General features: G+C 59.8%; 5 long non-coding RNA genes across 5 annotated transcripts; all 5 read left to right on the top strand.

Moving 5' to 3' along the window:
• Positions 1-4,661: 4,661 nt before the first annotated feature.
• On the top strand, positions 4,662-5,614 carry LOC137453440 (uncharacterized). Its single transcript, XR_010990381.1, has 3 exons — positions 4,662-4,737; positions 5,041-5,227; positions 5,373-5,614. It is a non-coding gene; the product is annotated as an uncharacterized lncRNA (long non-coding RNA).
• A 6,076-nt stretch (positions 5,615-11,690) lies between these two features.
• On the top strand, positions 11,691-12,513 carry LOC137453439 (uncharacterized). Its single transcript, XR_010990380.1, has 3 exons — positions 11,691-11,766; positions 12,070-12,256; positions 12,402-12,513. It is a non-coding gene; the product is annotated as an uncharacterized lncRNA (long non-coding RNA).
• A 3,704-nt stretch (positions 12,514-16,217) lies between these two features.
• On the top strand, positions 16,218-17,040 carry LOC137453438 (uncharacterized). The gene is made up of 3 exons (XR_010990379.1): positions 16,218-16,293; positions 16,597-16,783; positions 16,929-17,040. It is a non-coding gene; the product is annotated as an uncharacterized lncRNA (long non-coding RNA).
• A 3,712-nt stretch (positions 17,041-20,752) lies between these two features.
• LOC137453437 (uncharacterized) lies at positions 20,753-21,705 on the top strand. Its single transcript, XR_010990378.1, has 3 exons — positions 20,753-20,828; positions 21,132-21,318; positions 21,464-21,705. It is a non-coding gene; the product is annotated as an uncharacterized lncRNA (long non-coding RNA).
• A 4,853-nt stretch (positions 21,706-26,558) lies between these two features.
• Positions 26,559-27,376, top strand: LOC137453436 (uncharacterized). The gene is made up of 3 exons (XR_010990377.1): positions 26,559-26,634; positions 26,933-27,119; positions 27,265-27,376. It is a non-coding gene; the product is annotated as an uncharacterized lncRNA (long non-coding RNA).
• The last annotated feature ends 514 nt before the right edge of the window (positions 27,377-27,890 follow it).

Here is a 27,890-nt window from a genome sequence, read left to right as displayed (position 1 = left end):
AGTGCTGTGCGGCATGTGGCGCTGTGGTGCTTGTCTCTGTGTGCTGAGGCTGGCAGCTGAGCATCTGTGCAGGGCCAGGGAAGGGTAAGCCCAGAGCTTGTGGGGGTGGGCAAAGCACCCATCTGAGGCAGGAGAGAAGTCCCCAGAGGCCTCTGCAATGTCCCTTCCTGGAGCGCATCGCCGCGCTGCCAGGGCGTTGGAGGGGAGCCGGGGAGCACGGCCCCGGGGGGGTGCTTGGAGCACAGCTGAAGGGCAGCCCCAGGGTCAGGGCTCGGAGCAGCAGCAGCAGCAGCAGCAGCAGCAGCAGCCCAGCGCCTGCAGCGGGGCCTGGCCTGGAGCGGCGCCGCCTCCCCTGGCGGCCCTGCCCTGGCTGCGGCCACACGAAGCCGCCCAGCGCCACACCGAGCGCGGTGCCAGCCCTGAGGCGCCTTGGGGCGTGTGGGGCTTTGGCGCCTTCGCTGCTGGCGCCGCCCGCGCTGAGGCTGGCAGGGGCTCAGCGCCTCCCGCTCCCTGCCGGGGCCGGGCACAACCTGCCCCCTGCAGCCCAGCACCTGGGCAGGCTCCCCTCTCCCCGGGAAAGCCTCTGCAGAGGCACGAGCCCAGCTGGGAACAGGCAGCTCTGCCTCAAGCCTGGAGGAGCTGCCCTCACACAGCTGCAAGCCCCGTCTCACAGCACAGCCCGCAGCAGCCTTTGGAGGCGCTAACGCTGCAGCCTCCACCCAGCCCACAGCTCTCCACCCCCTCAAAGCTCTCCACTTTATCCCTCTCCATCCTAGTGCCACTCGACTAGCCCAGCACGTTCCAGTGGCAGCCCCAACCCAAATGGTCTCCCCCTGGCAGCTGCCAGTGCTGTGCCGCAGCCTGGCACCAGTGGGCTGCTCGTTATCATGCTGCCACTAAAGAAATGGCTGTGAGCTGCTAAGGTGTGGGGGGGGCTGCCTCCAAGAGCAAAGCACCCAACTGAGGCAGCAAAGAAGAGACTTCAGCAGTCTCCTCTCTCCCCAGGAAAGGCTCTGCAGAGGCAGGAGCCCAGCTGCAAAAGGGCAGCTCCTCTGCTTCTCCAGGCTTGAGGAGGAGCTGCCCTGACACACCTCAAGGCTCCATCCCAGAGCAGATCCCAGAGCAGCCATTGGAGACAGTAGCAGTGGAGCCTCCACCCAGCCCAAATACCTCCACCATCTCCGAGCCCTCTAGTTCATCCTCATCCATCCTGGTACCACTAGACCCACCCCAGCTCTCTACAACTCTCTGAAAGGAGACTGAAGCCAGGAGGGGATTAGAATCACAGAATTGTCAGGGTCTGAAGGGACCTCAAGGGTCATTGAGTTCCAACCCTCCTGCCATGGGCACGGACACCTCACACTACAGCAGGTTGCTCACAGCCACATCCAGCCTGGCTGCAAAAACCTCCAGGCAGGAGGCTTCCACCACCTCCCTGGGCAACCTGTGCCACTGTCTCACCACCCTCATGAGGAAGAACTTCTCCCTAACATCCAGTCTGAAGCTTCCCATTTCTAGTTTTGCTCCATTGGTTGGTCTCTTCTCCCTAGTAACAAGTGATAGGATAAGAGGAATTGGCCTCAAGTTGCACCAGGGCAGGCTGAAGTTGGACTTCAGGAGGAACTTTGCTGAAAGAGTTCTCAAACCCTGGCACGGGCTGCCCAGGGAGGTGATCGAATCCCCATCCCTGGAGGTGTCCCAGAGACACACAGAGATATGGTACTGAGGGCCACGGTTTAGCACCAGGCTTGGCAGAGAGAGAGAGTGCTTGGACTGGTGATCTTGGAAAGTCTCTCCCAACCAAACCAATCCTGTGATTCTATGGTTCAATGTTTGTGACAGCCCAGATACAGGTGAAGTGCAAAGAAACGTCAGTCAGCACTGTTTGACAGCATTTTAATCTCCTCTGAGGGAAAACAAACCAACCATGTTGAGACAAACAGAAAACACTTTGGAGAAGGATCCTATGGTGCTGTGGCAGGGCTCCAGTCCATAGAAATGGAATCCCTAGTTCTGCACAACTGATAGGAAAGAGCAACCCCTGTCAGGAACAGCAGACAGCGTAGGGAAAAGAACTTTCCCCTTAGTTGCTATTCATGTGGAACTCAGCTGTACCTTTCCCTTTAGGTCCTCCAAGTGGAAAATACTCAGGTGGAGGAGCAAAGAAGTTGCCAGAGGCTGTGGAAACCCTGAAGAAACTGCTGGAGGAACTGGAGAGAGGACAGGGTGAGTGCCCTTCACTCTGCCTTAGCCCTGAGCCTGGGCAGCAGCAGCAGGCACAGGTGTGGCCACGCTATGGCCTGCAGAGGGGCAAGGGCTGGATCCCAGCCTCCAGCAGCCCTGCTGGCTTTCAGGCCTTGCTGCCTGCTTGCTGTCTCAAGCAGCTGCTGTGTGATTGGCCCAGCAGCAGCCCTGGGTCCCTGCCACTGGCAAGGGAGGGAGAGAGGGAAGGAGGGAGATGGGGGTGGCAGTCCCTGCTGCAGCCATGCTTTGTGTCCTGGTGCCCTGAAGGAGGGACTGCTCAGGCAGCTGAGCTCTGCCCCATGCTCTCCTTCTGGCTGCCTGAGGTTTGTTGGGTGGGACAACCTGTCCCAGAGGCTGGGAGTGTGTCTGCAGGCAGCAGCACTGGGGGGAAAGAGAACTTCCTGGCCAGAGCAATAGTGCTGCACGCTTGGCAGTGGTGCCCAGGACAGCCTGACGTTGCCATTGCTCCTGCAGGTGTGGCCAAGGGGGGAACTGGAAGTGGTGACAGTCCTGTGCCTGCTGGTTCCTTGACTTCTCAGTCACTCCCTGCCCTCCAGCCTGAGAAGAGCCCCACAGGTAAGTCCTGGGCAGGAAGGAGCATTGGCTGGCTCTGAATGCCCCTCAGTGCCACTGCCTGCTGCAGAAGTGTCTGCAGCTGTGCCACAGCAGCTCTTCTCCCCTCTGCTTCTTTGCAGGCTTGCCTGGAGGCCAAGGCCACCCAGCTTCCCAGGTGCCTTCCAGCACTGAGGCTCCAGCAGAAGGCACAGGTAGGTCCTGGCTTTCTCCTGCCTTTGGCAGCTGCCAGCTCCAAGCCCGAGGGACTCCCAGCCGGGCACCTCAGCCTGGTGAGGATGCAGGCCTGCCCATGGTGCCCTCTGCTTGGGTGAGCTCCTGTTGGCTGCTGGGGTTGAGTTGTGACCAGGCAGATGACAAGAGCTGACTGCAGCTTCTCTGGGTGTTTGCTTACAGCTGTGCCCCCCGGGGGAACTTCTCCAGCTCCTTGCCTGCCTCTTCCACTGCCACCCCGTGGGCATCGCAGGGGTGAGTCTGTGCTGACCTCACACCAAGCACTGCTGGTGTGCTTTATTCATGTGGAACTCAGCTGAACCCTGTCTCTTTAGGTCCTCCAAGTGGAAAATACTCAGGTGAGGGAGCAAAGAAGTTGCCAGAGGCTGTGGAAACCCTGAAGAAACTGCTGGAGGATCTGGAGAGAGGACATGGTGAGTGCCCTTCACTCTGCCTTAGTCCTGAGCCTGGGCAGCAGCAGCAGGCACCGCTGTGGCCACGCTGTGGCCTGCACAGGGCAAGGGTTGGATCCTAGCCTCCAGCAGCCCTGCTGGCTTTCAGGCCTTGCTGCCTGCTTACTGTCTTAAGCAGCTGCTGTGTGATTGGCCCAGCAGCAGCCCTGGGTCCCTGCCACTGGCAAGGGAGGGAGAGAGGGAAGGAGGGAGATGGGGGTGGCAGTCCCTGCTGCAGCCATGCTTTGTGTCCTGGTGCCCTGAAGGAGGGACTGCTCAGGCAGCTGAGCTCTGCCCCATGCTCTCCTTCTGACCTCCTGAGTTTTGTTGGGTGGGACAACCTGTCCCAGAGGCTGGGAGTGTCTGCAGGCAGCAGCACTGGGGGGAAAGAGAACTTCCTGGCCAGAGCAAAAGTGCTGCACGCTTGGCAGTGGTGCCCAGGACAGCCTGACGTTGCCATTGCTCCTGCAGGTGTGGCCAAGGGGGGAACTGGAAGTGGTGACAGTCCTGTGCCTGCTGGTTCCTTGACTTCTCAGTCACTCCCTGCCCTCCAGCCTGAGAAGAGCCCTACAGGTAAGTCCTGGGCAGGAAGGAGGGAGCCAGTGGGGCTCAGGAATGCCCCCGTGGTGCTTGGGCTTGAGAAGCTCTTGGTGGCCCTTGGAGCAGGAGGTGCTGCCGGTGCTGGCTGCCAAGGCAGGAGGCTTGTTGGGGCTGAGCTCAGAGCTTACTTTGGTGCCAGCACGGTGCCACTGCAGGCAGGCTGTAGCTCTTTGCAGGCTGCTCCTGGGCAGAGGGCAGAGCTGAGTGCCGTGGGGTGCCCGGCTCTGAATGCCCCTCAGTGCCACTCCCTGCTGCAGAAGTGTCTGCAGCTGTGCCACAGCAGCTCTTCTCCCCTCTGCTTCTTTGCAGGCTTGCCTGGAGGCCAAGGCCACCCAGCTTCCCAGGTGCCTTCCAGCACTGAGGCTCCAGCAGAAGGCACAGGTAGGTCCTGGCTTTCTCCTGCCTTTGGCAGCTGCCAGCTCCAAGCCCAGGGGACTCCCAGCCGGGCACCTCGGCCTGATGACGATGCAGACCTGCCTGTGGTGCCCTTTGCTTGGGTGAGCCCCTGCTGGCTGCTGGGGTTCAATTCTGCCCAGGCAGATGGCAAGAGCTGACTGGACTTTCTCTGGGTGTTTGCTTACAGCTGTGCCCCCAGGAAGGACTTCTCCAGCATCTCAGGTGCCTCTCCCGCAGGTACCTGCCTGGTATCCTGGGGGTGAGTCTCTGCTGTCCTGACAGCAAGGCACTGCACTGCTTGTCTATATTTTAGTTGTGTTAAACTCAGCTCAATCCTTCCTCTTAAGTTCCTCCAAGAGCAAAGTACTGAAATAAGGCAGGGGGAATGGAGAGAGGTCAGGGAGGGAGACTGGGTGCCCTTCACTCTGCCAACCTGTCCCAGAGGGTGGGAGTGTCTCTAGGCACTGGCACTGGGGGAAAAGAGGACTTCCTGGCAGTGAAAATGTGCTGCATGCTTGCCAGTGGTGCACCGGATGCACTAACATTCCCATTGCTCCTCTAGATATGGGCACAGGCACAAGTGGAGATGCTGAGACTCCTTGGCAGAAGCCATGCCTCATGGACATGAACTTTCTGAAGGTCACAGTGCGCACTCTAACCAGCAGAATGTTAACAACTAGCTGTTTCGTTATACTTGCATTTGGGGTGTGCTTTGCAGTGGCCTTTTACTGCCTCAAGAAAGTCAAAGGGTGAGTCGTGGCCTTGTCCTCCCCACTGCTCCCTTCCATGGCTGCTCAAAGCCAGGAAGCGTTTCCAGTCAGGCTGCTGTGGGCAGTGGCTGGGCAAAAGCTGCCACCTGCAGCTGAGGACTTCAGCAGTCTCCTCTCTCCACAGGAAAGGCTCTGCAGAGTCAGGAGCCCAGCTGGAAAAGGGCAGCTCCTCCTCACGCCTGGAGAACCAGAGGAGCTGCCCTGACACACCTCAAGGCTCCATCCCAGAGCAGATCCCAGAGCAGCCATTGGAGATAGTAGCAGTGCAGCTTCCACCCAGCCCACAGCCCTCCATCACCTCCCAGCCCTCCATCACCTCCCAGCGCTCCATCACCTCCCAGCGCTCCATCACCCCCCAGCTCTCCACTGCCTCCAAGCCCTCCCTCGTCTTAAGCGTCTCCAGCTCCTCCCCATCCATCTTGGTGCCACCCAACACGCCCATCATGGCCCCAAAGCGGCCCAAGAAGAACTGGTTTCCCCCCTGGAGGAGCCACCCGGGCAGAGAGCCCAGCAAGTCAGCCAGGGGCTCCTCCTTTCTGTGCTGCAAATAAATCAAGTGCTGTGTGGCATGTGGCGCTGTGGTGCTTGTCTCTGTGTGCTGAGGCTGGCAGCTGAGCATCTGTGCAGGGCCAGGGAAGGGTAAGCCCAGAGCTTGTGGGGGTGGGCAAAGCACCCATCTGAGGCAGGAGAGAAGTCCCCAGAGGCCTCTGCAATGTCCCTTCCTGGAGCGCATCGCCGCGCTGCCAGGGCGTTGGAGGGGAGCCGGGGAGCACGGCCCCGGGGGGGTGCTTGGAGCACAGCTGAAGGGCAGCCCCAGGGTCAGGGCTCGGAGCAGCAGCAGCAGCAGCAGCAGCCCAGCGCCTGCAGCGGGGCCTGGCCTGGAGCGGCGCCGCCTCCCCTGGCGGCCCTGCCCTGGCTGCGGCCACACGAAGCCGCCCAGCGCCACACGGAGCGCGGTGCCAGCCCTGAGGCGCCTTGGGGCGTGTGGGGCTTTGGCGCCTTCGCTGCTGGCGCCGCCCGCGCTGAGGCTGGCAGGGGCTCAGCGCCTCCCGCTCCCTGCCGGGGCCGGGCACAACCTGCCCCCTGCAGCCCAGCACCTGGGCAGGCTCCCCTCTCCCCGGGAAAGCCTCTGCAGAGGCACGAGCCCAGCTGGGAACAGGCAGCTCTGCCTCAAGCCTGGAGGAGCTGCCCTCACACAGCTGCAAGCCCCGTCTCACAGCACAGCCCGCAGCAGCCTTTGGAGGCGCTAACGCTGCAGCCTCCACCCAGCCCACAGCTCTCCACCCCCTCAAAGCTCTCCACTTTATCCCTCTCCATCCTAGTGCCACTCGACTAGCCCAGCACGTTCCAGTGGCAGCCCCAACCCAAATGGTCTCCCCCTGGCAGCTGCCAGTGCTGTGCCGCAGCCTGGCACCAGTGGGCTGCTCGTTATCATGCTGCCACTAAAGAAATGGCTGTGAGCTGCTAAGGTGTGGGGGGGGCTGCCTCCAAGAGCAAAGCACCCAACTGAGGCAGCAAAGAAGAGACTTCAGCAGTCTCCTCTCTCCCCAGGAAAGGCTCTGCAGAGGCAGGAGCCCAGCTGCAAAAGGGCAGCTCCTCTGCTTCTCCAGGCTTGAGGAGGAGCTGCCCTGACACACCTCAAGGCTCCATCCCAGAGCAGATCCCAGAGCAGCCATTGGAGACAGTAGCAGTGGAGCCTCCACCCAGCCCAAATACCTCCACCATCTCCGAGCCCTCTAGTTCATCCTCATCCATCCTGGTACCACTAGACCCACCCCAGCTCTCTACAACTCTCTGAAAGGAGACTGAAGCCAGGAGGGGATTAGAATCACAGAATTGTCAGGGTCTGAAGGGACCTCAAGGGTCATTGAGTTCCAACCCTCCTGCCATGGGCACGGACACCTCACACTACAGCAGGTTGCTCACAGCCACATCCAGCCTGGCTGCAAAAACCTCCAGGCAGGAGGCTTCCACCACCTCCCTGGGCAACCTGTGCCACTGTCTCACCACCCTCATGAGGAAGAACTTCTCCCTAACATCCAGTCTGAAGCTTCCCATTTCTAGTTTTGCTCCATTGGTTGGTCTCTTCTCCCTAGTAACAAGTGATAGGATAAGAGGAATTGGCCTCAAGTTGCACCAGGGCAGGCTGAAGTTGGACTTCAGGAGGAACTTTGCTGAAAGAGTTCTCAAACCCTGGCACGGGCTGCCCAGGGAGGTGATCGAATCCCCATCCCTGGAGGTGTCCCAGAGACACACAGAGATATGGTACTGAGGGCCACGGTTTAGCACCAGGCTTGGCAGAGAGAGAGAGTGCTTGGACTGGTGATCTTGGAAAGTCTCTCCCAACCAAACCAATCCTGTGATTCTATGGTTCAATGTTTGTGACAGCCCAGATACAGGTGAAGTGCAAAGAAACGTCAGTCAGCACTGTTTGACAGCATTTTAATCTCCTCTGAGGGAAAACAAACCAACCATGTTGAGACAAACAGAAAACACTTTGGAGAAGGATCCTATGGTGCTGTGGCAGGGCTCCAGTCCATAGAAATGGAATCCCTAGTTCTGCACAACTGATAGGAAAGAGCAACCCCTGTCAGGAACAGCAGACAGCGTAGGGAAAAGAACTTTCCCCTTAGTTGCTATTCATGTGGAACTCAGCTGTACCTTTCCCTTTAGGTCCTCCAAGTGGAAAATACTCAGGTGGAGGAGCAAAGAAGTTGCCAGAGGCTGTGGAAACCCTGAAGAAACTGCTGGAGGAACTGGAGAGAGGACAGGGTGAGTGCCCTTCACTCTGCCTTAGCCCTGAGCCTGGGCAGCAGCAGCAGGCACAGGTGTGGCCACGCTGTGGCCTGCAGAGGGGCAAGGGCTGGATCCCAGCCTCCAGCAGCCCTGCTGGCTTTCAGGCCTTGCTGCCTGCTTGCTGTCTCAAGCAGCTGCTGTGTGATTGGCCCAGCAGCAGCCCTGGGTCCCTGCCACTGGCAAGGGAGGGAGAGAGGGAAGGAGGGAGATGGGGGTGGCAGTCCCTGCTGCAGCCATGCTTTGTGTCCTGGTGCCCTGAAGGAGGGACTGCTCAGGCAGCTGAGCTCTGCCCCATGCTCTCCTTCTGGCTGCCTGAGGTTTGTTGGGTGGGACAACCTGTCCCAGAGGCTGGGAGTGTGTCTGCAGGCAGCAGCATTGGGGGGAAAGAGAACTTCCTGGCCAGAGCAATAGTGCTGCACGCTTGGCAGTGGTGCCCAGGACAGCCTGACGTTGCCATTGCTCCTGCAGGTGTGGCCAAGGGGGGAACTGGAAGTGGTGACAGTCCTGTGCCTGCTGGTTCCTTGACTTCTCAGTCACTCCCTGCCCTCCAGCCTGAGAAGAGCCCCACAGGTAAGTCCTGGGCAGGAAGGAGCATTGGCTGGCTCTGAATGCCCCTCAGTGCCACTGCCTGCTGCAGAAGTGTCTGCAGCTGTGCCACAGCAGCTCTTCTCCCCTCTGCTTCTTTGCAGGCTTGCCTAGAGGCCAAGGCCACCCAGCTTCCCAGGTGCCTTCCAGCACTGAGGCTCCAGCAGAAGGCACAGGTAGGTCCTGGCTTTCTCCTGCCTTTGGCAGCTGCCAGCTCCAAGCCCAAGGGACTCCCAGCCGGGCACCTCAGCCTGGTGAGGATGCAGGCCTGCCCATGGTGCCCTCTGCTTGGGTGAGCTCCTGTTGGCTGCTGGGGTTGAGTTGTGCCCAGGCAGATGACAAGAGCTGACTGCAGCTTCCCTGGGTGTTTGCTTACAGCTGTGCCCCCAGGGGGAACTTCTCCAGCTCCTTGCCTGCCTCTTCCACTGCCACCCCGTGGGCATCGCAGGGGTGAGTCTGTGCTGACCTCACACCAAGCACTGCTGGTGTGCTTTATTCATGTGGAACTCAGCTGAACCCTGTCTCTTTAGGTCCTCCAAGTGGAAAATACTCAGGTGAGGGAGCAAAGAAGTTGCCAGAGGCTGTGGAAACCCTGAAGAAACTGCTGGAGGATCTGGAGAGAGGACATGGTGAGTGCCCTTCACTCTGCCTTAGCCCTGAGCCTGGGCAGCAGCAGCAGGCACAGCTGTGGCCACGCTGTGGCCTGCACAGGGCAAGGGTTGGATCCTAGCCTCCAGCAGCCCTGCTGGCTTTCAGGCCTTGCTGCCTGCTTGCTGTCTTAAGCAGCTGCTGTGTGATTGGCCCAGCAGCAGCCCTGGGTCCCTGCCACTGGCAAGGGAGGGAGAGAGGGAAGGAGGGAGATGGGGGTGGCAGTCCCTGCTGCAGCCATGCTTTGTGTCCTGGTGCCCTGAAGGAGGGACTGCTCAGGCAGCTGAGCTCTGCCCCATGCTCTCCTTCTGACCTCCTGAGTTTTGTTGGGTGGGACAACCTGTCCCAGAGGCTGGGAGTGTCTGCAGGCAGCAGCACTGGGGGGAAAGAGAACTTCCTGGCCAGAGCAAAAGTGCTGCACGCTTGGCAGTGGTGCCCAGGACAGCCTGACATTGCCATTGCTCCTGCAGGTGTGGCCAAGGGGGGAACTGGAAGTGGTGACAGTCCTGTGCCTGCTGGTTCCTTGACTTCTCAGTCACTCCCTGCCCTCCAGCCTGAGAAGAGCCCCACAGGTAAGTCCTGGGCAGGAAGGAGCATTGGCTGGCTCTGAATGCCCCTCAGTGCCACTGCCTGCTGCAGAAGTGTCTGCAGCTGTGCCACAGCAGCTCTTCTCCCCTCTGCTTCTTTGCAGGCTTGCCTAGAGGCCAAGGCCACCCAGCTTCCCAGGTGCCTTCCAGCACTGAGGCTCCAGCAGAAGGCACAGGTAGGTCCTGGCTTTCTCCTGCCTTTGGCAGCTGCCAGCTCCAAGCCCGAGGGACTCCCAGCCGGGCACCTCAGCCTGGTGAGGATGCAGGCCTGCCCATGGTGCCCTCTGCTTGGGTGAGCTCCTGTTGGCTGCTGGGGTTGAGTTGTGACCAGGCAGATGACAAGAGCTGACTGCAGCTTCTCTGGGTGTTTGCTTACAGCTGTGCCCCCCGGGGGAACTTCTCCAGCTCCTTGCCTGCCTCTTCCACTGCCACCCCGTGGGCATCGCAGGGGTGAGTCTGTGCTGACCTCACACCAAGCACTGCTGGTGTGCTTTATTCATGTGGAACTCAGCTGAACCCTGTCTCTTTAGGTCCTCCAAGTGGAAAATACTCAGGTGAGGGAGCAAAGAAGTTGCCAGAGGCTGTGGAAACCCTGAAGAAACTGCTGGAGGATCTGGAGAGAGGACAGGGTGAGTGCCCTTCACTCTGCCTTAGTCCTGAGCCTGGGCAGCAGCAGCAGGCACCGCTGTGGCCACGCTGTGGCCTGCACAGGGCAAGGGTTGGATCCTAGCCTCCAGCAGCCCTGCTGGCTTTCAGGCCTTGCTGCCTGCTTACTGTCTTAAGCAGCTGCTGTGTGATTGGCCCAGCAGCAGCCCTGGGTCCCTGCCACTGGCAAGGGAGGGAGAGAGGGAAGGAGGGAGATGGGGGTGGCAGTCCCTGCTGCAGCCATGCTTTGTGTCCTGGTGCCCTGAAGGAGGGACTGCTCAGGCAGCTGAGCTCTGCCCCATGCTCTCCTTCTGACCTCCTGAGTTTTGTTGGGTGGGACAACCTGTCCCAGAGGCTGGGAGTGTCTGCAGGCAGCAGCACTGGGGGGAAAGAGAACTTCCTGGCCAGAGCAAAAGTGCTGCACGCTTGGCAGTGGTGCCCAGGACAGCCTGACGTTGCCATTGCTCCTGCAGGTGTGGCCAAGGGGGGAACTGGAAGTGGTGACAGTCCTGTGCCTGCTGGTTCCTTGACTTCTCAGTCACTCCCTGCCCTCCAGCCTGAGAAGAGCCCTACAGGTAAGTCCTGGGCAGGAAGGAGGGAGCCAGTGGGGCTCAGGAATGCCCCCGTGGTGCTTGGGCTTGAGAAGCTCTTGGTGGCCCTTGGAGCAGGAGGTGCTGCCGGTGCTGGCTGCCAAGGCAGGAGGCTTGTTGGGGCTGAGCTCAGAGCTTACTTTGGTGCCAGCACGGTGCCACTGCAGGCAGGCTGTAGCTCTTTGCAGGCTGCTCCTGGGCAGAGGGCAGAGCTGAGTGCCGTGGGGTGCCCGGCTCTGAATGCCCCTCAGTGCCACTGCCTGCTGCAGAAGTGTCTGCAGCTGTGCCACAGCAGCTCTTCTCCCCTCTGCTTCTTTGCAGGCTTGCCTGGAGGACAAGGCCACCCAGCTTCCCAGGTGCCTTCCAGCACTGAGGCTCCAGCAGAAGGCACAGGTAGGTCCTGGCTTTCTCCTGCCTTTGGCAGCTGCCAGCTCCAAGCCCAGGGGACTCCCAGCCGGGCACCTCGGCCTGATGATGATGCAGACCTGCCTGTGGTGCCCTTTGCTTGGGTGAGCCCCTGCTGGCTGCTGGGGTTCAATTCTGCCCAGGCAGATGGCAAGAGCTGACTGGACTTTCTCTGGGTGTTTGCTTACAGCTGTGCCCCCAGGAAGGACTTCTCCAGCATCTCAGGTGCCTCTCCCGCAGGTACCTGCCTGGTATCCTGGGGGTGAGTCTCTGCTGTCCTGACAGCAAGGCACTGCACTGCTTGTCTATATTTTAGTTGTGTTAAACTCAGCTCAATCCTTCCTCTTAAGTTCCTCCAAGAGCAAAGTACTGAAATAAGGCAGGGGGAATGGAGAGAGGTCAGGGAGGGAGACTGGGTGCCCTTCACTCTGCCAACCTGTCCCAGAGGGTGGGAGTGTCTCTAGGCACTGGCACTGGGGGAAAAGAGGACTTCCTGGCAGTGAAAATGTGCTGCATGCTTGCCAGTGGTGCACCGGATGCACTAACATTCCCATTGCTCCTCTAGATATGGGCACAGGCACAAGTGGAGATGCTGAGACTCCTTGGCAGAAGCCATGCCTCATGGACATGAACTTTCTGAAGGTCACAGTGCGCACTCTAACCAGCAGAATGTTAACAACTAGCTGTTTCGTTATACTTGCATTTGGGGTGTGCTTTGCAGTGGCCTTTTACTGCCTCAAGAAAGTCAAAGGGTGAGTCGTGGCCTTGTCTTCCCCACTGCTCCCTTCCATGGCTGCTCAAAGCCAGGAAGCGTTTCCAGTCAGGCTGCTGTGGGCAGTGGCTGGGCAAAAGCTGCCACCTGCAGCTGAGGACTTCAGCAGTCTCCTCTCTCCACAGGAAAGGCTCTGCAGAGTCAGGAGCCCAGCTGGAAAAGGGCAGCTCCTCCTCACGCCTGGAGAACCAGAGGAGCTGCCCTGACACACCTCAAGGCTCCATCCCAGAGCAGATCCCAGAGCAGCCATTGGAGATAGTAGCAGTGCAGCTTCCACCCAGCCCACAGCCCTCCATCACCTCCCAGCCCTCCATCACCCCCCAGCTCTCCACTGCCTCCAAGCCCTCCCTCGTCTTAAGCATCTCCAGCTCCTCCCCATCCATCCTGGTGCCACCCAACACGCCCATCATGGCCCCAAAGCGGCCCAAGAAGAACTGGTTTCCCCCCTGGAGGAGCCACCCGGGCAGAGAGCCCAGCAAGTCAGCCAGGGGCTCCTCCTTTCTGTGCTGCAAATAAATCAAGTGCTGTGTGGCATGTGGCGCTGTGGTGCTTGTCTCTGTGTGCTGAGGCTGGCAGCTGAGCATCTGTGCAGGGCCAGGGAAGGGTAAGCCCAGAGCTTGTGGGGGTGGGCAAAGCACCCATCTGAGGCAGGAGAGAAGTCCCCAGAGGCCTCTGCAATGTCCCTTCCTGGAGCGCATCGCCGCGCTGCCAGGGCGTTGGAGGGGAGCCGGGGAGCACGGCCCCGGGGGGGTGCTTGGAGCACAGCTGAAGGGCAGCCCCAGGGTCAGGGCTCGGAGCAGCAGCAGCAGCAGCAGCAGCAGCAGCCCAGCGCCTGCAGCGGGGCCTGGCCTGGAGCGGCGCCGCCTCCCCTGGCGGCCCTGCCCTGGCTGCGGCCACACGAAGCCGCCCAGCGCCACACGGAGCGCGGTGCCAGCCCTGAGGCGCCTTGGGGCGTGTGGGGCTTTGGCGCCTTCGCTGCTGGCGCCGCCCGCGCTGAGGCTGGCAGGGGCTCAGCGCCTCCCGCTCCCTGCCGGGGCCGGGCACAACCTGCCCCCTGCAGCCCAGCACCTGGGCAGGCTCCCCTCTCCCCGGGAAAGCCTCTGCAGAGGCACGAGCCCAGCTGGGAACAGGCAGCTCTGCCTCAAGCCTGGAGGAGCTGCCCTCACACAGCTGCAAGCCCCGTCTCACAGCACAGCCCGCAGCAGCCTTTGGAGGCGCTAACGCTGCAGCCTCCACCCAGCCCACAGCTCTCCACCCCCTCAAAGCTCTCCACTTTATCCCTCTCCATCCTAGTGCCACTCGACTAGCCCAGCACGTTCCAGTGGCAGCCCCAACCCAAATGGTCTCCCCCTGGCAGCTGCCAGTGCTGTGCCGCAGCCTGGCACCAGTGGGCTGCTCGTTATCATGCTGCCACTAAAGAAATGGCTGTGAGCTGCTAAGGTGTGGGGGGGGCTGCCTCCAAGAGCAAAGCACCCAACTGAGGCAGCAAAGAAGAGACTTCAGCAGTCTCCTCTCTCCCCAGGAAAGGCTCTGCAGAGGCAGGAGCCCAGCTGCAAAAGGGCAGCTCCTCTGCTTCTCCAGGCTTGAGGAGGAGCTGCCCTGACACACCTCAAGGCTCCATCCCAGAGCAGATCCCAGAGCAGCCATTGGAGACAGTAGCAGTGGAGCCTCCACCCAGCCCAAATACCTCCACCATCTCCGAGCCCTCTAGTTCATCCTCATCCATCCTGGTACCACTAGACCCACCCCAGCTCTCTACAACTCTCTGAAAGGAGACTGAAGCCAGGAGGGGATTAGAATCACAGAATTGTCAGGGTCTGAAGGGACCTCAAGGGTCATTGAGTTCCAACCCTCCTGCCATGGGCACGGACACCTCACACTACAGCAGGTTGCTCACAGCCACATCCAGCCTGGCTGCAAAAACCTCCAGGCAGGAGGCTTCCACCACCTCCCTGGGCAACCTGTGCCACTGTCTCACCACCCTCATGAGGAAGAACTTCTCCCTAACATCCAGTCTGAAGCTTCCCATTTCTAGTTTTGCTCCATTGGTTGGTCTCTTCTCCCTAGTAACAAGTGATAGGATAAGAGGAATTGGCCTCAAGTTGCACCAGGGCAGGCTGAAGTTGGACTTCAGGAGGAACTTTGCTGAAAGAGTTCTCAAACCCTGGCACGGGCTGCCCAGGGAGGTGATCGAATCCCCATCCCTGGAGGTGTCCCAGAGACACACAGAGATATGGTACTGAGGGCCACGGTTTAGCACCAGGCTTGGCAGAGAGAGAGAGTGCTTGGACTGGTGATCTTGGAAAGTCTCTCCCAACCAAACCAATCCTGTGATTCTATGGTTCAATGTTTGTGACAGCCCAGATACAGGTGAAGTGCAAAGAAACGTCAGTCAGCACTGTTTGACAGCATTTTAATCTCCTCTGAGGGAAAACAAACCAACCATGTTGAGACAAACAGAAAACACTTTGGAGAAGGATCCTATGGTGCTGTGGCAGGGCTCCAGTCCATAGAAATGGAATCCCTAGTTCTGCACAACTGATAGGAAAGAGCAACCCCTGTCAGGAACAGCAGACAGCGTAGGGAAAAGAACTTTCCCCTTAGTTGCTATTCATGTGGAACTCAGATGTACCTTTCCCTTTAGGTCCTCCAAGTGGAAAATACTCAGGTGGAGGAGCAAAGAAGTTGCCAGAGGCTGTGGAAACCCTGAAGAAACTGCTGGAGGAACTGGAGAGAGGACAGGGTGAGTGCCCTTCACTCTGCCTTAGCCCTGAGCCTGGGCAGCAGCAGCAGGCACAGGTGTGGCCACGCTGTGGCCTGCAGAGGGGCAAGGGCTGGATCCCAGCCTCCAGCAGCCCTGCTGGCTTTCAGGCCTTGCTGCCTGCTTGCTGTCTCAAGCAGCTGCTGTGTGATTGGCCCAGCAGCAGCCCTGGGTCCCTGCCACTGGCAAGGGAGGGAGAGAGGGAAGGAGGGAGATGGGGGTGGCAGTCCCTGCTGCAGCCATGCTTTGTGTCCTGGTGCCCTGAAGGAGGGACTGCTCAGGCAGCTGAGCTCTGCCCCATGCTCTCCTTCTGACCTCCTGAGTTTTGTTGGGTGGGACAACCTGTCCCAGAGGCTGGGAGTGTCTGCAGGCAGCAGCACTGGGGGGAAAGAGAACTTCCTGGCCAGAGCAAAAGTGCTGCACGCTTGGCAGTGGTGCCCAGGACAGCCTGACGTTGCCATTGCTCCTGCAGGTGTGGCCAAGGGGGGAACTGGAAGTGGTGACAGTCCTGTGCCTGCTGGTTCCTTGACTTCTCAGTCACTCCCTGCCCTCCAGCCTGAGAAGAGCCCTACAGGTAAGTCCTGGGCAGGAAGGAGGGAGCCAGTGGGGCTCAGGAATGCCCCCGTGGTGCTTGGGCTTGAGAAGCTCTTGGTGGCCCTTGGAGCAGGAGGTGCTGCCGGTGCTGGCTGCCAAGGCAGGAGGCTTGTTGGGGCTGAGCTCAGAGCTTACTTTGGTGCCAGCACGGTGCCACTGCAGGCAGGCTGTAGCTCTTTGCAGGCTGCTCCTGGGCAGAGGGCAGAGCTGAGTGCCGTGGGGTGCCCGGCTCTGAATGCCCCTCAGTGCCACTGCCTGCTGCAGAAGTGTCTGCAGCTGTGCCACAGCAGCTCTTCTCCCCTCTGCTTCTTTGCAGGCTTGCCTGGAGGCCAAGGCCACCCAGCTTCCCAGGTGCCTTCCAGCACTGAGGCTCCAGCAGAAGGCACAGGTAGGTCCTGGCTTTCTCCTGCCTTTGGCAGCTGCCAGCTCCAAGCCCAGGGGACTCCCAGCCGGGCACCTCGGCCTGATGATGATGCAGACCTGCCTGTGGTGCCCTTTGCTTGGGTGAGCCCCTGCTGGCTGCTGGGGTTCAATTCTGCCCAGGCAGATGGCAAGAGCTGACTGGACTTTCTCTGGGTGTTTGCTTACAGCTGTGCCCCCAGGAAGGACTTCTCCAGCATCTCAGGTGCCTCTCCCGCAGGTACCTGCCTGGTATCCTGGGGGTGAGTCTCTGCTGTCCTGACAGCAAGGCACTGCACTGCTTGTCTATATTTTAGTTGTGTTAAACTCAGCTCAATCCTTCCTCTTAAGTTCCTCCAAGAGCAAAGTACTGAAATAAGGCAGGGGGAATGGAGAGAGGTCAGGGAGGGAGACTGGGTGCCCTTCACTCTGCCAACCTGTCCCAGAGGGTGGGAGTGTCTCTAGGCACTGGCACTGGGGGAAAAGAGGACTTCCTGGCAGTGAAAATGTGCTGCATGCTTGCCAGTGGTGCACCGGATGCACTAACATTCCCATTGCTCCTCTAGATATGGGCACAGGCACAAGTGGAGATGCTGAGACTCCTTGGCAGAAGCCATGCCTCATGGACATGAACTTTCTGAAGGTCACAGTGCGCACTCTAACCAGCAGAATGTTAACAACTAGCTGTTTCGTTATACTTGCATTTGGGGTGTGCTTTGCAGTGGCCTTTTACTGCCTCAAGAAAGTCAAAGGGTGAGTCGTGGCCTTGTCTTCCCCACTGCTCCCTTCCATGGCTGCTCAAAGCCAGGAAGCGTTTCCAGTCAGGCTGCTGTGGGCAGTGGCTGGGCAAAAGCTGCCACCTGCAGCTGAGGACTTCAGCAGTCTCCTCTCTCCACAGGAAAGGCTCTGCAGAGTCAGGAGCCCAGCTGGAAAAGGGCAGCTCCTCCTCACGCCTGGAGAACCAGAGGAGCTGCCCTGACACACCTCAAGGCTCCATCCCAGAGCAGATCCCAGAGCAGCCATTGGAGATAGTAGCAGTGCAGCTTCCACCCAGCCCACAGCCCTCCATCACCTCCCAGCCCTCCATCACCCCCCAGCTCTCCACTGCCTCCAAGCCCTCCCTCGTCTTAAGCATCTCCAGCTCCTCCCCATCCATCCTGGTGCCACCCAACACGCCCATCATGGCCCCAAAGCGGCCCAAGAAGAACTGGTTTCCCCCCTGGAGGAGCCACCCGGGCAGAGAGCCCAGCAAGTCAGCCAGGGGCTCCTCCTTTCTGTGCTGCAAATAAATCAAGTGCTGTGTGGCATGTGGCGCTGTGGTGCTTGTCTCTGTGTGCTGAGGCTGGCAGCTGAGCATCTGTGCAGGGCCAGGGAAGGGTAAGCCCAGAGCTTGTGGGGGTGGGCAAAGCACCCATCTGAGGCAGGAGAGAAGTCCCCAGAGGCCTCTGCAATGTCCCTTCCTGGAGCGCATCGCCGCGCTGCCAGGGCGTTGGAGGGGAGCCGGGGAGCACGGCCCCGGGGGGGTGCTTGGAGCACAGCTGAAGGGCAGCCCCAGGGTCAGGGCTCGGAGCAGCAGCAGCAGCAGCAGCAGCAGCAGCAGCAGCCCAGCGCCTGCAGCGGGGCCTGGCCTGGAGCGGCGCCGCCTCCCCTGGCGGCCCTGCCCTGGCTGCGGCCACACGAAGCCGCCCAGCGCCACACCGAGCGCGGTGCCAGCCCTGAGGCGCCTTGGGGCGTGTGGGGCTTTGGCGCCTTCGCTGCTGGCGCCGCCCGCGCTGAGGCTGGCAGGGGCTCAGCGCCTCCCGCTCCCTGCCGGGGCCGGGCACAACCTGCCCCCTGCAGCCCAGCACCTGGGCAGGCTCCCCTCTCCCCGGGAAAGCCTCTGCAGAGGCACGAGCCCAGCTGGGAACAGGCAGCTCTGCCTCAAGCCTGGAGGAGCTGCCCTCACACAGCTGCAAGCCCCGTCTCACAGCACAGCCCGCAGCAGCCTTTGGAGGCGCTAACGCTGCAGCCTCCACCCAGCCCACAGCTCTCCACCCCCTCAAAGCTCTCCACTTTATCCCTCTCCATCCTAGTGCCACTCGACTAGCCCAGCACGTTCCAGTGGCAGCCCCAACCCAAATGGTCTCCCCCTGGCAGCTGCCAGTGCTGTGCCGCAGCCTGGCACCAGTGGGCTGCTCGTTATCATGCTGCCACTAAAGAAATGGCTGTGAGCTGCTAAGGTGTGGGGGGGGCTGCCTCCAAGAGCAAAGCACCCAACTGAGGCAGCAAAGAAGAGACTTCAGCAGTCTCCTCTCTCCCCAGGAAAGGCTCTGCAGAGGCAGGAGCCCAGCTGCAAAAGGGCAGCTCCTCTGCTTCTCCAGGCTTGAGGAGGAGCTGCCCTGACACACCTCAAGGCTCCATCCCAGAGCAGATCCCAGAGCAGCCATTGGAGACAGTAGCAGTGGAGCCTCCACCCAGCCCAAATACCTCCACCATCTCCGAGCCCTCTAGTTCATCCTCATCCATCCTGGTACCACTAGACCCACCCCAGCTCTCTACAACTCTCTGAAAGGAGACTGAAGCCAGGAGGGGATTAGAATCACAGAATTGTCAGGGTCTGAAGGGACCTCAAGGGTCATTGAGTTCCAACCCTCCTGCCATGGGCACGGACACCTCACACTACAGCAGGTTGCTCACAGCCACATCCAGCCTGGCTGCAAAAACCTCCAGGCAGGAGGCTTCCACCACCTCCCTGGGCAACCTGTGCCACTGTCTCACCACCCTCATGAGGAAGAACTTCTCCCTAACATCCAGTCTGAAGCTTCCCATTTCTAGTTTTGCTCCATTGGTTGGTCTCTTCTCCCTAGTAACAAGTGATAGGATAAGAGGAATTGGCCTCAAGTTGCACCAGGGCAGGCTGAAGTTGGACTTCAGGAGGAACTTTGCTGAAAGAGTTCTCAAACCCTGGCACGGGCTGCCCAGGGAGGTGATCGAATCCCCATCCCTGGAGGTGTCCCAGAGACACACAGAGATATGGTACTGAGGGCCACGGTTTAGCACCAGGCTTGGCAGAGAGAGAGAGTGCTTGGACTGGTGATCTTGGAAAGTCTCTCCCAACCAAACCAATCCTGTGATTCTATGGTTCAATGTTTGTGACAGCCCAGATACAGGTGAAGTGCAAAGAAACGTCAGTCAGCACTGTTTGACAGCATTTTAATCTCCTCTGAGGGAAAACAAACCAACCATGTTGAGACAAACAGAAAACACTTTGGAGAAGGATCCTATGGTGCTGTGGCAGGGCTCCAGTCCATAGAAATGGAATCCCTAGTTCTGCACAACTGATAGGAAAGAGCAACCCCTGTCAGGAACAGCAGACAGCGTAGGGAAAAGAACTTTCCCCTTAGTTGCTATTCATGTGGAACTCAGATGTACCTTTCCCTTTAGGTCCTCCAAGTGGAAAATACTCAGGTGGAGGAGCAAAGAAGTTGCCAGAGGCTGTGGAAACCCTGAAGAAACTGCTGGAGGAACTGGAGAGAGGACAGGGTGAGTGCCCTTCACTCTGCCTTAGCCCTGAGCCTGGGCAGCAGCAGCAGGCACAGGTGTGGCCACGCTGTGGCCTGCAGAGGGGCAAGGGCTGGATCCCAGCCTCCAGCAGCCCTGCTGGCTTTCAGGCCTTGCTGCCTGCTTGCTGTCTCAAGCAGCTGCTGTGTGATTGGCCCAGCAGCAGCCCTGGGTCCCTGCCACTGGCAAGGGAGGGAGAGAGGGAAGGAGGGAGATGGGGGTGGCAGTCCCTGCTGCAGCCATGCTTTGTGTCCTGGTGCCCTGAAGGAGGGACTGCTCAGGCAGCTGAGCTCTGCCCCATGCTCTCCTTCTGGCTGCCTGAGGTTTGTTGGGTGGGACAACCTGTCCCAGAGGCTGGGAGTGTGTCTGCAGGCAGCAGCATTGGGGGGAAAGAGAACTTCCTGGCCAGAGCAATAGTGCTGCACGCTTGGCAGTGGTGCCCAGGACAGCCTGACATTGCCATTGCTCCTGCAGGTGTGGCCAAGGGGGGAACTGGAAGTGGTGACAGTCCTGTGCCTGCTGGTTCCTTGACTTCTCAGTCACTCCCTGCCCTCCAGCCTGATAAGAGCCCCACAGGTAAGTCCTGGGCAGGAAGGAGGGAGCCAGTGGGGCTCAGGAATGCCCCCGTGGTGCTTGGGCTTGAGAAGCTCTTGGTGGCCCTTGGAGCAGGAGGTGCTGCCGGTGCTGGCTGCCAAGGCAGGAGGCTTGTTGGGGCTGAGCTCAGAGCTTACTTTGGTGCCAGCACGGTGCCACTGCAGGCAGGCTGTAGCTCTTTGCAGGCTGCTCCTGGGCAGAGGGCAGAGCTGAGTGCCGTGGGGTGCCCGGCTCTGAATGCCCCTCAGTGCCACTCCCTGCTGCAGAAGTGTCTGCAGCTGTGCCACAGCAGCTCTTCTCCCCTCTGCTTCTTTGCAGGCTTGCCTGGAGGCCAAGGCCACCCAGCTTCCCAGGTGCCTTCCAGCACTGAGGCTCCAGCAGAAGGCACAGGTAGGTCCTGGCTTTCTCCTGCCTTTGGCAGCTGCCAGCTCCAAGCCCAGGGGACTCCCAGCTGGGCACCTCGGCCTGATGACGATGCAGACCTGCCTGTGGTGCCCTTTGCTTGGGTGAGCCCCTGCTGGCTGCTGGGGTTCAATTCTGCCCAGGCAGATGGCAAGAGCTGACTGGACTTTCTCTGGGTGTTTGCTTACAGCTGTGCCCCCAGGAAGGACTTCTCCAGCATCTCAGGTGCCTCTCCCGCAGGTACCTGCCTGGTATCCTGGGGGTGAGTCTCTGCTGTCCTGACAGCAAGGCACTGCACTGCTTGTCTATATTTTAGTTGTGTTAAACTCAGCTCAATCCTTCCTCTTAAGTTCCTCCAAGAGCAAAGTACTGAAATAAGGCAGGGGGAATGGAGAGAGGTCAGGGAGGGAGGCTGGGTGCCCTTCACTCTGCCAACCTGTCCCAGAGGGTGGGAGTGTCTCTAGGCACTGGCACTGGGGGAAAAGAGGACTTCCTGGCAGTGAAAATGTGCTGCATGCTTGCCAGTGGTGCACCGGATGCACTAACATTCCCATTGCTCCTCTAGATATGGGCACAGGCACAAGTGGAGATGCTGAGACTCCTTGGCAGAAGCCATGCCTCATGGACATGAACTTTCTGAAGGTCACAGTGCGCACTCTAACCAGCAGAATGTTAACAACTAGCTGTTTCGTTATACTTGCATTTGGGGTGTGCTTTGCAGTGGCCTTTTACTGCCTCAAGAAAGTCAAAGGGTGAGTCGTGGCCTTGTCCTCCCCACTGCTCCCTTCCATGGCTGCTCAAAGCCAGGAAGCGTTTCCAGTCAGGCTGCTGTGGGCAGTGGCTGGGCAAAAGCTGCCACCTGCAGCTGAGGACTTCAGCAGTCTCCTCTCTCCACAGGAAAGGCTCTGCAGAGTCAGGAGCCCAGCTGGAAAAGGGCAGCTCCTCCTCACGCCTGGAGAACCAGAGGAGCTGCCCTGACACACCTCAAGGCTCCATCCCAGAGCAGATCCCAGAGCAGCCATTGGAGATAGTAGCAGTGCAGCTTCCACCCAGCCCACAGCCCTCCATCACCTCCCAGCCCTCCATCACCTCCCAGCGCTCCATCACCTCCCAGCGCTCCATCACCCCCCAGCTCTCCACTGCCTCCAAGCCCTCCCTCGTCTTAAGCGTCTCCAGCTCCTCCCCATCCATCTTGGTGCCACCCAACACGCCCATCATGGCCCCAAAGCGGCCCAAGAAGAACTGGTTTCCCCCCTGGAGGAGCCACCCGGGCAGAGAGCCCAGCAAGTCAGCCAGGGGCTCCTCCTTTCTGTGCTGCAAATAAATCAAGTGCTGTGTGGCATGTGGCGCTGTGGTGCTTGTCTCTGTGTGCTGAGGCTGGCAGCTGAGCATCTGTGCAGGGCCAGGGAAGGGTAAGCCCAGAGCTTGTGGGGGTGGGCAAAGCACCCATCTGAGGCAGGAGAGAAGTCCCCAGAGGCCTCTGCAATGTCCCTTCCTGGAGCGCATCGCCGCGCTGCCAGGGCGTTGGAGGGGAGCCGGGGAGCACGGCCCCGGGGGGGTGCTTGGAGCACAGCTGAAGGGCAGCCCCAGGGTCAGGGCTCGGAGCAGCAGCAGCAGCAGCAGCAGCAGCAGCAGCAGCCCAGCGCCTGCAGCGGGGCCTGGCCTGGAGCGGCGCCGCCTCCCCTGGCGGCCCTGCCCTGGCTGCGGCCACACGAAGCCGCCCAGCGCCACACGGAGCGCGGTGCCAGCCCTGAGGCGCCTTGGGGCGTGTGGGGCTTTGGCGCCTTCGCTGCTGGCGCCGCCCGCGCTGAGGCTGGCAGGGGCTCAGCGCCTCCCGCTCCCTGCCGGGGCCGGGCACAACCTGCCCCCTGCAGCCCAGCACCTGGGCAGGCTCCCCTCTCCCCGGGAAAGCCTCTGCAGAGGCACGAGCCCAGCTGGGAACAGGCAGCTCTGCCTCAAGCCTGGAGGAGCTGCCCTCACACAGCTGCAAGCCCCGTCTCACAGCACAGCCCGCAGCAGCCTTTGGAGGCGCTAACGCTGCAGCCTCCACCCAGCCCACAGCTCTCCACCCCCTCAAAGCTCTCCACTTTATCCCTCTCCATCCTAGTGCCACCCGACTAGCCCAGCACGTTCCAGTGGCAGCCCCAACCCAAATGGTCTCCCCCTGGCAGCTGCCAGTGCTGTGCCGCAGCCTGGCACCAGTGGGCTGCTCGTTATCATGCTGCCACTAAAGAAATGGCTGTGAGCTGCTAAGGTGTGGGGGGGGCTGCCTCCAAGAGCAAAGCACCCAACTGAGGCAGCAAAGAAGAGACTTCAGCAGTCTCCTCTCTCCCCAGGAAAGGCTCTGCAGAGGCAGGAGCCCAGCTGCAAAAGGGCAGCTCCTCTGCTTCTCCAGGCTTGAGGAGGAGCTGCCCTGACACACCTCAAGGCTCCATCCCAGAGCAGATCCCAGAGCAGCCATTGGAGACAGTAGCAGTGGAGCCTCCACCCAGCCCAAATACCTCCACCATCTCCGAGCCCTCTAGTTCATCCTCATCCATCCTGGTACCACTAGACCCACCCCAGCTCTCTACAACTCTCTGAAAGGAGACTGAAGCCAGGAGGGGATTAGAATCACAGAATTGTCAGGGTCTGAAGGGACCTCAAGGGTCATTGAGTTCCAACCCTCCTGCCATGGGCACGGACACCTCACACTACAGCAGGTTGCTCACAGCCACATCCAGCCTGGCTGCAAAAACCTCCAGGCAGGAGGCTTCCACCACCTCCCTGGGCAACCTGTGCCACTGTCTCACCACCCTCATGAAGAAGAACTTCTCCCTAACATCCAGTCTGAAGCTTCCCATTTCTAGTTTTGCTCCATTGGTTGGTCTCTTCTCCCTAGTAACAAGTGATAGGATAAGAGGAATTGGCCTCAAGTTGCACCAGGGCAGGCTGAAGTTGGACTTCAGGAGGAACTTTGCTGAAAGAGTTCTCAAACCCTGGCACGGGCTGCCCAGGGAGGTGATCGAATCCCCATCCCTGGAGGTGTCCCAGAGACACACAGAGATATGGTACTGAGGGCCACGGTTTAGCACCAGGCTTGGCAGAGAGAGAGAGTGCTTGGACTGGTGATCTTGGAAAGTCTCTCCCAACCAAACCAATCCTGTGATTCTATGGTTCAATGTTTGTGACAGCCCAGATACAGGTGAAGTGCAAAGAAACGTCAGTCAGCACTGTTTGACAGCATTTTAATCTCCTCTGAGGGAAAACAAACCAACCATGTTGAGACAAACAGAAAACACTTTGGAGAAGGATCCTATGGTGCTGTGGCAGGGCTCCAGTCCATAGAAATGGAATCCCTAGTTCTGCACAACTGATAGGAAAGAGCAACCCCTGTCAGGAACAGCAGACAGCGTAGGGAAAAGAACTTTCCCCTTAGTTGCTATTCATGTGGAACTCAGCTGTACCTTTCCCTTTAGGTCCTCCAAGTGGAAAATACTCAGGTGGAGGAGCAGAGAAGTTGCCAGAGGCTGTGGAAACCCTGAAGAAACTGCTGGAGGAACTGGAGAGAGGACATGGTGAGTGCCCTTCACTCTGCCTTAGCCCTGAGCCTGGGCAGCAGCAGCAGGCACAGGTGTGGCCACGCTGTGGCCTGCAGAGGGGCAAGGGCTGGATCCCAGCCTCCAGCAGCCCTGCTGGCTTTCAGGCCTTGCTGCCTGCTTGCTGTCTCAAGCAGCTGCTGTGTGATTGGCCCAGCAGCAGCCCTGGGTCCCTGCCACTGGCAAGGGAGGGAGAGAGGGAAGGAGGGAGATGGGGGTGGCAGTCCCTGCTGCAGCCATGCTTTGTGTCCTGGTGCCCTGAAGGAGGGACTGCTCAGGCAGCTGAGCTCTGCCCCATGCTCTCCTTCTGGCTGCCTGAGGTTTGTTGGGTGGGACAACCTGTCCCAGAGGCTGGGAGTGTGTCTGCAGGCAGCAGCATTGGGGGGAAAGAGAACTTCCTGGCCAGAGCAATAGTGCTGCACGCTTGGCAGTGGTGCCCAGGACAGCCTGACGTTGCCATTGCTCCTGCAGGTGTGGCCAAGGGGGGAACTGGAAGTGGTGACAGTCCTGTGCCTGCTGGTTCCTTGACTTCTCAGTCACTCCCTGCCCTCCAGCCTGAGAAGAGCCCCACAGGTAAGTCCTGGGCAGGAAGGAGCATTGGCTGGCTCTGAATGCCCCTCAGTGCCACTGCCTGCTGCAGAAGTGTCTGCAGCTGTGCCACAGCAGCTCTTCTCCCCTCTGCTTCTTTGCAGGCTTGCCTAGAGGCCAAGGCCACCCAGCTTCCCAGGTGCCTTCCAGCACTGAGGCTCCAGCAGAAGGCACAGGTAGGTCCTGGCTTTCTCCTGCCTTTGGCAGCTGCCAGCTCCAAGCCCAAGGGACTCCCAGCCGGGCACCTCAGCCTGGTGAGGATGCAGGCCTGCCCATGGTGCCCTCTGCTTGGGTGAGCTCCTGTTGGCTGCTGGGGTTGAGTTGTGCCCAGGCAGATGACAAGAGCTGACTGCAGCTTCCCTGGGTGTTTGCTTACAGCTGTGCCCCCCGGGGGAACTTCTCCAGCTCCTTGCCTGCCTCTTCCACTGCCACCCCGTGGGCATCGCAGGGGTGAGTCTGTGCTGACCTCACACCAAGCACTGCTGGTGTGCTTTATTCATGTGGAACTCAGCTGAACCCTGTCTCTTTAGGTCCTCCAAGTGGAAAATACTCAGGTGAGGGAGCAAAGAAGTTGCCAGAGGCTGTGGAAACCCTGAAGAAACTGCTGGAGGATCTGGAGAGAGGACATGGTGAGTGCCCTTCACTCTGCCTTAGCCCTGAGCCTGGGCAGCAGCAGCAGGCACAGCTGTGGCCACGCTGTGGCCTGCACAGGGCAAGGGTTGGATCCTAGCCTCCAGCAGCCCTGCTGGCTTTCAGGCCTTGCTGCCTGCTTGCTGTCTTAAGCAGCTGCTGTGTGATTGGCCCAGCAGCAGCCCTGGGTCCCTGCCACTGGCAAGGGAGGGAGAGAGGGAAGGAGGGAGATGGGGGTGGCAGTCCCTGCTGCAGCCATGCTTTGTGTCCTGGTGCCCTGAAGGAGGGACTGCTCAGGCAGCTGAGCTCTGCCCCATGCTCTCCTTCTGACCTCCTGAGTTTTGTTGGGTGGGACAACCTGTCCCAGAGGCTGGGAGTGTCTGCAGGCAGCAGCACTGGGGGGAAAGAGAACTTCCTGGCCAGAGCAAAAGTGCTGCACGCTTGGCAGTGGTGCCCAGGACAGCCTGACGGTGCCATTGCTCCTGCAGGTGTGGCCAAGGGGGGAACTGGAAGTGGTGACAGTCCTGTGCCTGCTGGTTCCTTGACTTCTCAGTCACTCCCTGCCCTCCAGCCTGAGAAGAGCCCTACAGGTAAGTCCTGGGCAGGGAGGAGGGAGCCAGTGGGGCTCAGGGATGCCCCCGTGGTGCTTGGGCTTGAGAAGCTCTTGGTGGCCCTTGGAGCAGGAGGTGCTGCCGGTGCTGGCTGCCAAGGCAGGAGGCTTGTTGGGGCTGAGCTCAGAGCTTACTTTGGTGCCAGCACGGTGCCACTGCAGGCAGGCTGTAGCTCTTTGCAGGCTGCTCCTGGGCAGAGGGCAGAGCTGAGTGCCGTGGGGTGCCCGGCTCTGAATGCCCCTCAGTGCCACTCCCTGCTGCAGAAGTGTCTGCAGCTGTGCCACAGCAGCTCTTCTCCCCTCTGCTTCTTTGCAGGCTTGCCTGGAGGCCAAGGCCACCCAGCTTCCCAGGTGCCTTCCAGCACTGAGGCTCCAGCAGAAGGCACAGGTAGGTCCTGGCTTTCTCCTGCCTTTGGCAGCTGCCAGCTCCAAGCCCAGGGGACTCCCAGCCGGGCACCTCGGCCTGATGACGATGCAGACCTGCCTGTGGTGCCCTTTGCTTGGGTGAGCCCCTGCTGGCTGCTGGGGTTCAATTCTGCCCAGGCAGATGGCAAGAGCTGACTGGACTTTCTCTGGGTGTTTGCTTACAGCTGTGCCCCCAGGAAGGACTTCTCCAGCATCTCAGGTGCCTCTCCCGCAGGTACCTGCCTGGTATCCTGGGGGTGAGTCTCTGCTGTCCTGACAGCAAGGCACTGCTTGTCTATATTTTAGTTGTGTTAAACTCAGCTCAATCCTTCCTCTTAAGTTCCTCCAAGAGCAAAGTACTTGAATAAGGCAGGGGGAATGGAGAGAGGTCAGGGAGGGAGGCTGGGTGCCCTTCACTCTGCCAACCTGTCCCAGAGGGTGGGAGTGTCTCTAGGCACTGGCACTGGGGGAAAAGAGGACTTCCTGGCAGTGAAAATGTGCTGCATGCTTGCCAGTGGTGCACCGGATGCACTAACATTCCCATTGCTCCTCTAGATATGGGCACAGGCACAAGTGGAGATGCTGAGACTCCTTGGCAGAAGCCATGCCTCATGGACATGAACTTTCTGAAGGTCACAGTGCGCACTCTAACCAGCAGAATGTTAACAACTAGCTGTTTCGTTATACTTGCATTTGGGGTGTGCTTTGCAGTGGCCTTTTACTGCCTCAAGAAAGTCAAAGGGTGAGTCGTGGCCTTGTCCTCCCCACTGCTCCCTTCCATGGCTGCTCAAAGCCAGGAAGCGTTTCCAGTCAGGCTGCTGTGGGCAGTGGCTGGGCAAAAGCTGCCACCTGCAGCTGAGGACTTCAGCAGTCTCCTCTCTCCACAGGAAAGGCTCTGCAGAGTCAGGAGCCCAGCTGGAAAAGGGCAGCTCCTCCTCACGCCTGGAGAACCAGAGGAGCTGCCCTGACACACCTCAAGGCTCCATCCCAGAGCAGATCCCAGAGCTGCCATTGGAGATAGTAGCAGTGCAGCTTCCACCCAGCCCACAGCCCTCCATCACCTCCCAGCCCTCCATCACCCCCCAGCTCTCCACTGCCTCCAAGCCCTCCCTCGTCTTAAGTGTCTCCAGCTCCTCCCCATCCATCTTGGTGCCACCCAACACGCCCATCATGGCCCCAAAGCGGCCCAAGAAGAACTGGTTTCCCCCCTGGAGGAGCCACCCGGGCAGAGAGCCCAGCAAGTCAGCCAGGGGCTCCTCCTTTCTGTGCTGCAAATAAATCAAGTGCTGTGTGGCATGTGGCGCTGTGGTGCTTGTCTCTGTGTGCTGAGGCTGGCAGCTGAGCATCTGTGCAGGGCCAGGGAAGGGTAAGCCCAGAGCTTGTGGGGGTGGGCAAAGCACCCATCTGAGGCAGGAGAGAAGTCCCCAGAGGCCTCTGCAATGTCCCTTCCTGGAGCGCATCGCCGCGCTGCCAGGGCGTTGGAGGGGAGCCGGGGAGCACGGCCCCGGGGGGG

Source organism: Melanerpes formicivorus, unplaced genomic scaffold, assembly GCF_026170545.1.
Source record: "Melanerpes formicivorus ecotype bairdi unplaced genomic scaffold, bMelFor1.0.p_v2 SCAF_66, whole genome shotgun sequence".
Lineage (NCBI taxonomy): Eukaryota > Metazoa > Chordata > Aves > Piciformes > Picidae > Melanerpes > Melanerpes formicivorus.
The sequence above is the reverse complement of the archived record's forward strand: the minus strand, read 5'-3'. Positions and strand labels throughout refer to the sequence as shown.